Raw genomic sequence first — 9447 nt, forward strand, 5'->3', positions numbered from 1 at the left:
TTTCCTTCTTTCTACACTCTTCTCCATACCTCTCTCTTCTGTCTTTTCATATCTGACTCTAGTGCTCCATTTAGTATTTCTTGCAGAGCTGGTCTCTTGGTCACAAATTCTCTCAGTGACTTTTTGTCTGAGAATGTTTTAATTTCTCCCTCATTTTTGAAGGACAATTTTGCTGGATATAGGAGTCTTGGTTGGCAGTTTTTCTCTTTTAGTAATTTAAATATATCATCCCACTGTCTTCTAGCTTCCATGGTTTCTGCTGAGAAATCTACACATAGTCTTATTGGGTTTCCCTTGTATGTGATGGATTGTTTTTCTCTTGCTGCTTTCAAGATCCTCTCTTTCTCTTTGACCTCTGACATTCTAACTAGTAAGTGTCTTGGAGAATGCCTATTTGGGTCTAATCTCTTTGGGGTGCGCTGCACTTCTTGGATCTGTAATTTCAGGTCTTTCATAAGAGTTGGGAAATTTTCAGTGATAATTTCTTCCATTAGTTTTTCTCCTCCTTTTCCCTTCTCTTCTCCTTCTGGGACACCCACAACACGTATATTTGTGCGGTTCATATTGTCCTTGAGTTCCCTGATACCCTGTTCAAATTTTTCCATTCTTTTCCCAATAGTTTCTGTTTGTTTTTGGAATTCAGATGTTCCATCCTCCAAATCACTAATTCTATCTTCTGTCTCTTTGAATCTATCATTGTAGGTATCCCTTGTTTTTTCCATCTTTTCTACTTTGCCCTTCACTTCCATAAGTTCTGTGATTTGTTTTTTCAGTTTTTCTCTTTCTTATTTATGTTCAGCCCATGTCTTCTTCATGTCCTCCCTCAATTTATCGATTTCGTTTTTGAAGAGGTTTTCCATTTCTGTTCGTATATTCAGCATTAGTTGTTTCAGCTCCTGTATCTCATTTTAACTATTGGTTTGTTCCTTTGACTGGGCCATATTTTCAATTTTTTGAGCGTGATCCGTTATCTTCTGCTGGCGTCTGCGCATTTAGACAGATTTCCCTGGGTTTTGGATCCAAAAGTTTGGAAGGTTTTTTTGTGAAATCTCTGGGTTCTGTTTTTCTTATCCTGCCCAGTAGGTGGCGCTCGTGGCACACGTTTGTCTGTGGGTCCCACCAGTAAAAGGTGCTGTGGGTCCTTTAACTTTGGAAAACTCTCGCCGTCCGGGAGGTTCGCTAGCCGAAGCGGCTTGGAAGAGTGCCAGCCGGCCCAGGGTCCGAACGTGGGGAGGGTCGCTGGCCGCCGCAGCCCAGGAAAGCGCCCGTCTGAATTTCCTAGTCGGCTCGGGGCACCAAGCGTGGCGGGAGGGCACCAGCCGCAGCGGCCCGCCCGGGAGAGTGCACGTTCCCGGGGAGTCACGGGTTTGGAAGGGCCCCCCCGTTACCGTTCTCCGCAGCCTGGGGATTTCCGATCCAATTCTCTCAGTTGATCTGGAGGGCCGCGCCTGGTGTGGGTGCCAGCCACCACGGTTTGAGGGGACCGCCTGTCCAATTCTCCCAGCCGTCCCAGTAAGGGGGAAGGGAGTGACTCCGGCTGCTTGCCGCCCCGCCCGGTGAAGCCCGCGTCCCTCAGTGATCTCACCAGAGTGGTTTCTCTCAGCCAGCCAGCCATTCCAGGATGGGGTATGCTGTCTTTTTTATCTCTGTCGTGGCTTTGGGAGCTGTTCTGTATCATTTCTACTCCCCTAGTAGCTGTCCTGGAGGAGAAACTAAGATCCGCCTGTCTTACTAAGCCGCCATCTTCTCTTCCCCCTCTATTTATTATTCTTAAAACAACAAATTACACATAAGGAGAACCATTTGTTGATTTCCAGGGGTTACAGGGGATGTGGGGGCAGGAAGTACATGGCTCTAAAAGGTCAACATGAAGGATGCTTGATGTGATGGGAATATTCCAGGTTGTGACTGCCAACATTGTGAATATTTGGGTTGTGATAGTTTATGATCTGTGTGATGTTACCAGGGGGAGCTGTGTGAAGAATGCACAAGAGTCTCTCTGTGTCATTCATTTTAACTGCACGCTGACCTCAAAATATAAGATTGAATTTTAAATATCACTAGTCTACATATATTTGGATATATTTTTGGACTCTCTGTTTTGATGATGGATATAATTGTTTATCTTTACACCAATATCACTATATTAATTACTGTAGATTTATAATAAATCTTAGGATAAGGTAGAGTCGATGCCACAAATATAATCTTTTTCAAAATGCTTTGTCCTCTTTAAATGATTTGGCTTTCCACATGAATTGTAGAACCAGCTTGACAATTTAGACAAGAAAGCCTGTTTGGATTTGATTGGACTTGCATTGAATCTATAGATCATTTTGGGACAATTGACATCTTAACCATATCACATCTTTCGTGAATAAGGTATATATCTGTTCACTTATTTAGGACTTGTCAATTTCCTGGTTTTAATCAAGTGGGCCCTGCACATATTTTGTCAGATTCATTCCTAAGATTTTTTTATCTTTGATGCTATTTTAAATTTTTTCTATTTCCAATTGTTCATTGTTATAAGAAATACAATTAATTTTTGTCTAATGGTCTTGTATACTGTAACTTTACCAAATGGAGTGGTTGTATCAGCTATTGTAGTAAATTTCACAAGATTTTCTACAAGACAACATGCCACCTACTATTAAGATAGGCTTGTCTTTTTCCTTCTAAAATGTCCATATTGGAGCAGACATATGTATCTTGTATCTTTTCTGACAAGTAAATATGCTGAATTCATCATGTTTATTCATATGTACATAATATATTTCCTTTTCTCTTCTGGCTGTGTTTAAGATTTTCTCTTTATCACTCATTTTATGTAATTTAGGCAATTTAAGTATGATGGGACTAGTTTTCTTCTTTTCTTGTGCATGAATGATCTGTGAGTTAAAAGTTTCACACATTATGAGATATTTCACATACATATCTGAACAATTGTCCACTATCATTTGTTCATATATTTTTTATAACCTCTTCTCTTCAGAGGCTTCAATTCTGGCATATTATTCTCCTTGAAGTTGTCCCAAAACTCACTGATGCTCTGGGATTTCTTCACTTTTTTGTTCCTTATCCCTTAAGGTTTATTTTGGACAATTTCTATTGTTTTGCCTTCAAGTTCACTCATTTTTTCTTCTTCTTAATATCTTATCTACTGAAAATTCTATTCAATCTATTTTTGAATTTCTCATGGTATCTTCCATCTCCAGAAGTTTGATTTGGGTCTTTCAAAGATGTTCTGTTTAGCTTTTTTTAATAGCTGTTTTAATGTCCATATCTTGACTAGTTCTGAGTCAGTTTCAATTGATTGGTGTTTGCTATCACAATGGATCATATTTTCCTGCCTCTCCAAATGCCTAGTAATCTTTGATTGGATAGCAGACATTGTGAATTTTATAATTTTAGGGGTTATATATTGTTGTAATCCTATAAACACTCTTGAGCTTTCTTCTTCAAACCACCTAAGTTAACTTGATAAAGTTAGATCTTTGTTTGGATCTTGCTTTAAAGATGTGTTAGGTGAGACTGGAGCAGAATTTAGTTTAGGGCTAGTAAATTATTCTGGACCACTGAAACAAGACCTTAGTGGGTACTTCCCAATGCTTTGTGAATTATGATGTTCTTTTCAGTCTGGCTAGTGGGCTCAGGTCCTCTTCTAGGCACTGTGTGGACACCAGTTTCTGTTCCCCATGATATTTTTATAATGCTTTTTCACCAGCTTTGGGTAGTTTCTGCTCATGTATATATTGATTAATACTCTACTGAATACCCAAGGGGGACCCCTGCAGATCTCTTGAGATTCTCTGTGTGCAGCTCTCTCAGCCCTGTGAACTGTAGCCATTTTGATCTCTCTGGACTCTCAGCAATATCTTCTTATCTGGAGAAGTCCATTTTCCCTTGCTTCAGTTCCCCTTCCCTGTGCTATAGTCTGTAAACTCTCTCAAGACAATAAAATAAGCAATAGTAGGGTTCACTTCATGTGTCTACATCTCACAGGGATCACTCTCTTTCATTGCCCAGTGTCTGGTGAATTGTAAGCCATTGTTCCATGTATGTTCTGTTGTTTCTGTTTTGTGTCATGCATGCAAGAGGGTAAATTCCATCCTTGTTATTCTATCTTGGATAGAAGCAACAGTCTAGAAAGAGGATTTTGAAGGAAATCCTATTTGGAAATTGTACAGTTGGGAGAGAAGGGAACCTAAAGGAACCAACATCCTTCCTTCTGGGGGATGGACATTCTGACAGCCATGCTAACTAGTTTCCTGTCTCCCTAGGCCCCACCTTCACTGGGACCCTGGAATACCTCAGCCTTAGGGAAATGTACCATTAGGAGAATCCCACTCTTCTGTGTGGGAGTTGGGTTTTCCCAAAATGTCTGCAGAGATTTGCCCTGATGGGTTCGGTAGAAGCTTGGAATGAGGACACAGAAATGGGATCAGCTCCTGACAAGTCTCTGTGGATGTGCAGCCCAAGCAACTGTGTTCTCACACCAGCCCTAGGCAGCACATACAACTCAAGTTGCACATTTTTCTAAGAGAAGAACTCAGGAGGAAAGTAAGCTAAAATCTTTCCTAAAATTTTCTAAAATAAGTGACCTTTAATTGCTTTACTTAATTTCTCCCAAGATAGGGTACGAATAATAGATTTATAAATACAGTGAGAATAGGCTGTGGTAAAAGACACAAGTTCCCAGTAAGACTTTTTTTGTTTAGTCTGAGATCACTGAAACCTGATGTTTAGAAAGCAATGTTTGCTGGTTGTGCAAAGCCAAGTTTATTCTTAGGGCAAAACATTTTAAAATATGACCATTGAAGAATAAATTAACTGCAGGGTAAATTGACTTCTTGTAATTAATTTTTTAATGCAGCATTACCAGAATCTACCATTTAGTTAAAGTTCTAGTGAAAAAGTTAATGCTCAGACTGATCAGTTTCACTTCCTTCTAAACTTTACTCCAATTGTCTCCTCCGAGAAACTCTCTTGTTAAAATGGAAATACATTCCTATACTTTCCTGAGACATGTTCTTCAGAAAGACAGATAAAATCAAGAAAAAGGAAAACTATATACTTAGCTTACCTTGAGTCCCACAATATCAAAAGCCTGTGAATGAACTATGAGAAAAACATGCCATCCCAACATCAATACTCAGACATACCTGCAGATATCCTATCCTTTCATGGATTCTGATTTGTGCCCTTCGAATCTGTACAGATGACCAAAAGTAAATTCTCATGTCATTAACAACAACAACAACAATAACAACGAATTACCTCTCAGGAACCCGGTGTAGTATCTGCGGCCACTTCCTCCCTCCAGTGACCTCACTCCACACCCCTGACTGCCCCTTGAGCCCAAAGAGTTGAGCACAGCCATGTCCAGTGCTCCCCTAGAGATGATGCACCTTCTCCCAGGTCAGATGTGTCCCAAGGCCCATTTGCACTCCAAGCACGTAAACCCCTGTCCTAGAGTGAGATGGGAAGCCAAACTGACTGATAAGTCTTGATGTCCCAACCTCAGAGAAGCATGGGTGTAATAAATAAGAGTGTTTAGGCCCCAGTAAAATGGTAGAGCAGATTCTGCCTCTGTTAGAACTGGAGCAATCCTCACTTGGCTCTAGATCATGCAATCTCCCAGCTTTTAGTGTTACACACTGCTCTTAGCTCCAATTCCATAGTGGTGACCTCTGCTCCTACTCATTCCCCCAACAGGTATCTACTGTGTACCTGTTTTGTGCTAGGTGTTAGAGACACAAAGAAGAACCAGTTTGAAAAGCCCTCTGATGTCATGAAGGGCAGGGGACGGTGAGATAATAAATTAATAAGATAACTTCAGAAGAATACATGCTTTAAAGGAGATAAAGTAGGTTAATTTATTAAAAATGCCTGGAATAAGGTGCATGATGATTCCTTTAAAGATGGTCTGGAAGGTCTGTCTGAGGGGTAATGGCTGAGCTGCAATGCAAATCAACTTGTATCAGAAGCCCACACAGAAGCCTCTCCCAATCTGATGGGCAGAAAGGGCAAGGTAAGGCCCTGGGCCCCCTTAATCAGGGCTCCAGTCTTTTCCTGGAGGTTCTGGCCCCCCAGACTCTGGTCCCAGGACACTGATGTGCTGCATTGCCCTGCTGTGCCCCCTCTGATCTATCCCCAAACTCCCCCCATGCTGATGCCTGCCCAGGGGTTCCCCAGGTCACTGCCCCAGGCCCAACAGCATGCTGACAGTCGATACTCCAGAACCTCATTTACCCTACACATCCATGCAGAAATGACCTCTAGGTGCCTTCCTGCAGGTGTCTCCTCTCAGCTCAGTGCATACTTACAGCCAGCAACAGAGACAAGCCATGCGAGACAAAGAAACACATATTTTCCAGCCCTTGGATTGACGCCATTCCTGAAGGCTGGCCACATTCCTGTTGTTATTATATTTATATATTCATGTTTATATAATATATTAATATATATATTTATTATTATAAATACATTTTTAAATAAACCAGCTTGAATTACTTACTCTCTGTTGCTTGCCATCAAAGCATATAAAACATTAACCCCTCTCTACTTTTCCCTCCATCATGGAAGCACCTCTATTCAATGCCACTTCTGAACTGTGAACCCCAAGATTTGATATAATGATGAATGACTACACTTGGAAGGTTTTCCCAGGCATTTTCTTCCCGATGGTGGAGAAACTTCCCTAGGCAGCCTGTTATTTTTTTAATGCTTGTGGCTCATGCTGTTTTCCAAATACAACACTGACAGCATCTAGCCCAAATTGTGCAAATTCTATTTATATTATAACTTTCATCTGATGGCTGTGTCTGTTGAAAATAATGTGTTAATTTTCTTGGGGTCTGTCATGTCTGCATATTTTCCTTAATGTTCACTTTAACATATGAGTTCCATTGTTTATTTTTTTCTGTAAATATGTTAACTACACAAATATAATATTTGCCTTCATATATTGAAATTCTCTAAATGGGGTCCTATCAGAGCAAAGTATTCATTCTCTTGGATCAGTAATAGTATGTGAAAGAAACATCATATTTTCCTTCCCACTTCTTAATTTGTTCAGCATATTCAGCTGATATTGTAGTATGCATCAATTTTAATCTCATGTACAGATATAATTAAAGCAAAATCAGGTACAGATGCTAAAACCTTGCAGGAAAAGAGACACTAGAAACTATATGTCCAAAAAATAATTTGGAATCTATTCTTTCTGAGAATAAGGTTTCATGTAAACACAAGTTCTACTTTAACAGCAGCCATCATCAGTCCTACCTCTACAGAACAATTTCAATACAAGAGAAAATTGTTAGAAACAAACAATTGTTGGGAAGATTCAGAATTTTAAGTCTCTTCCTAATATCAACAAATGATCCTTGGTTACTATTTATGAGCTTATTTAATAATCCTTCTACACTGGATTTAACTATGCCAATGCATATTTTTTAATTAAAAAATAAACAAACTCTTTTTAGACAAGCAAAAACATTGTCTAATGGAAACCCCAATCTCAAGAATATATGAAAAGATGTTGAAAATGTCATGTGTTCACATTGTGGTGTCTAAAGCCCATCATGGTTGTGTAATGGAGCAATCTAGTAACTTTAGTTTTCTGCCTCACACACCCACTCCATACATAAATGGGATTGCCTGCTTTCAAGGCAGAAGGCTGGCCTGTTGTTGTGACATGCCACCTGACAGACTGGGGTGGACCCTGTAGCCATTTATGTACTCTGTAAATGCACTTATCTGGCCGTTATTGACTCGACCAGAAAAAGACAGCTAAGAAAGAACAATAATGTAATATTAATATATTTTAAATCAAAGCAAAACTGTCCACACTTTTTTCTTTAAGGATCATTTCAGGATACTACAGAATGTCACTCCGGGAAGATGAGGCAATCTTTCAAGTAAAGGATTATATCCTAAACTTTTGTGTCTCTTATAGAACATCTTACAATGCATTATAGAAACAACGAGAATTTTTTTACTTGACTTTAAATATAATTTTTTATTATATAGCAATGATCATCTGGCCTTAACCCCAGATTCTTGATGCATTTGATTCTATATTTATCATAAGAGTAAAATACAGTTATGCACAAACTTCCTGGTTTGAGCCTTCTGGTTATTTCGATGCAAGATACTGAGAGTAACTGCATATTCTAGCCTTGTTTTAAATATGGAGTAGCAAATCACAGTCTTTTAAAGTTCTGGACTATATTTTCTCATTCATCCAGTCATTCCTTCATTCACTCAACAGCTATTGCTTGAGTTCCTTACAACCACTTGGGATAAAACAATAAGCAAAATAAATGAAAATCTCTGTTCCCATGGGGGTGCATGCCAGTGGGGAGCAAGTGACAATAAACAAATAAACCACTAAAATACACAGCACATGAGATGACAAAAAGAGCCATGGAGCAGAATAAACCAATGTAATGCTATAATTTCATTCAATGCACCTTTCCCCCAGGGAAACATTTATGTCCTATTTCGAATGTGGATATAATTTTGCTTTACCAATATTTGAGCAAAATCTGATAGGAGCCTTGGTGAGTCTAAAATCTAATGGACAACTCGTAGAGAACCTGGGCATTAAAAACACATCTTCACTCTGGCTCTGGAATGGTCCAGTCCTAAAGGAAATGCTTAGAGTAAGGAACTGCTTTTCCCCAATAGTAGAGTTAAGAGAATTTTGCTCCAAATTCGAGGCTGATTTGCTGTCCTATGGCATTGATGGCGAGGCTGTGTGTGGAGCTGAGCTACCAGAGATGAACTGATTATTGGAATTCTAATCACTGATCAAAAATGTGATGTGGATGATTGGAAAAGACACCATTGTTTGAATCCCCATCAGAGAGATATGGTCAGTCACCAAATATCAGATGACTTTTCCACCAACCACCTGAGAATCATTCAGTGAAACGCTGCTTACTGGCTTGATATCCCATTGATTCATCCAATTAAGACTGTTAGACGAGATTGAGAGAACCCTAAGACTGAAGAGCAAACCAAGAATAGAATCGATATAAAGCAGACAGGAAATCACAGCCTGACAGGGGCAATCTATCCAAGAATATGGATTTCAGCTGCAAAACTTTAAATTCCTGTGGATTAAAAGCATCATCAGAATATTGCTCTGTCAATACTGGTCGTTAACTTGGCATTACTATCTCTCATTAAGTGTAACCATCGCTAATTTCTCTAATGCTTAGCATACATGTGTAACACTACTTCAAGATGCATAAATGTAGATGGAAACCAAAGAAAATAATTTTAAGAATCATTTTAGACATGAATGTTACTGCAAACCAATCACCTAGCCAATTTCACATTTTTCTCGATTATGCTAAGTGGGTGTTGTAGTTTCCTAGAGCTGCCATAACAAAGTACCATAAACTGGGTGGTTTAAAACAACAGAAAGTTATA

This window comes from Tamandua tetradactyla, assembly GCF_023851605.1.
Source record: "Tamandua tetradactyla isolate mTamTet1 chromosome 22 unlocalized genomic scaffold, mTamTet1.pri SUPER_22_unloc_3, whole genome shotgun sequence".
Taxonomy (NCBI): domain Eukaryota; kingdom Metazoa; phylum Chordata; class Mammalia; order Pilosa; family Myrmecophagidae; genus Tamandua; species Tamandua tetradactyla.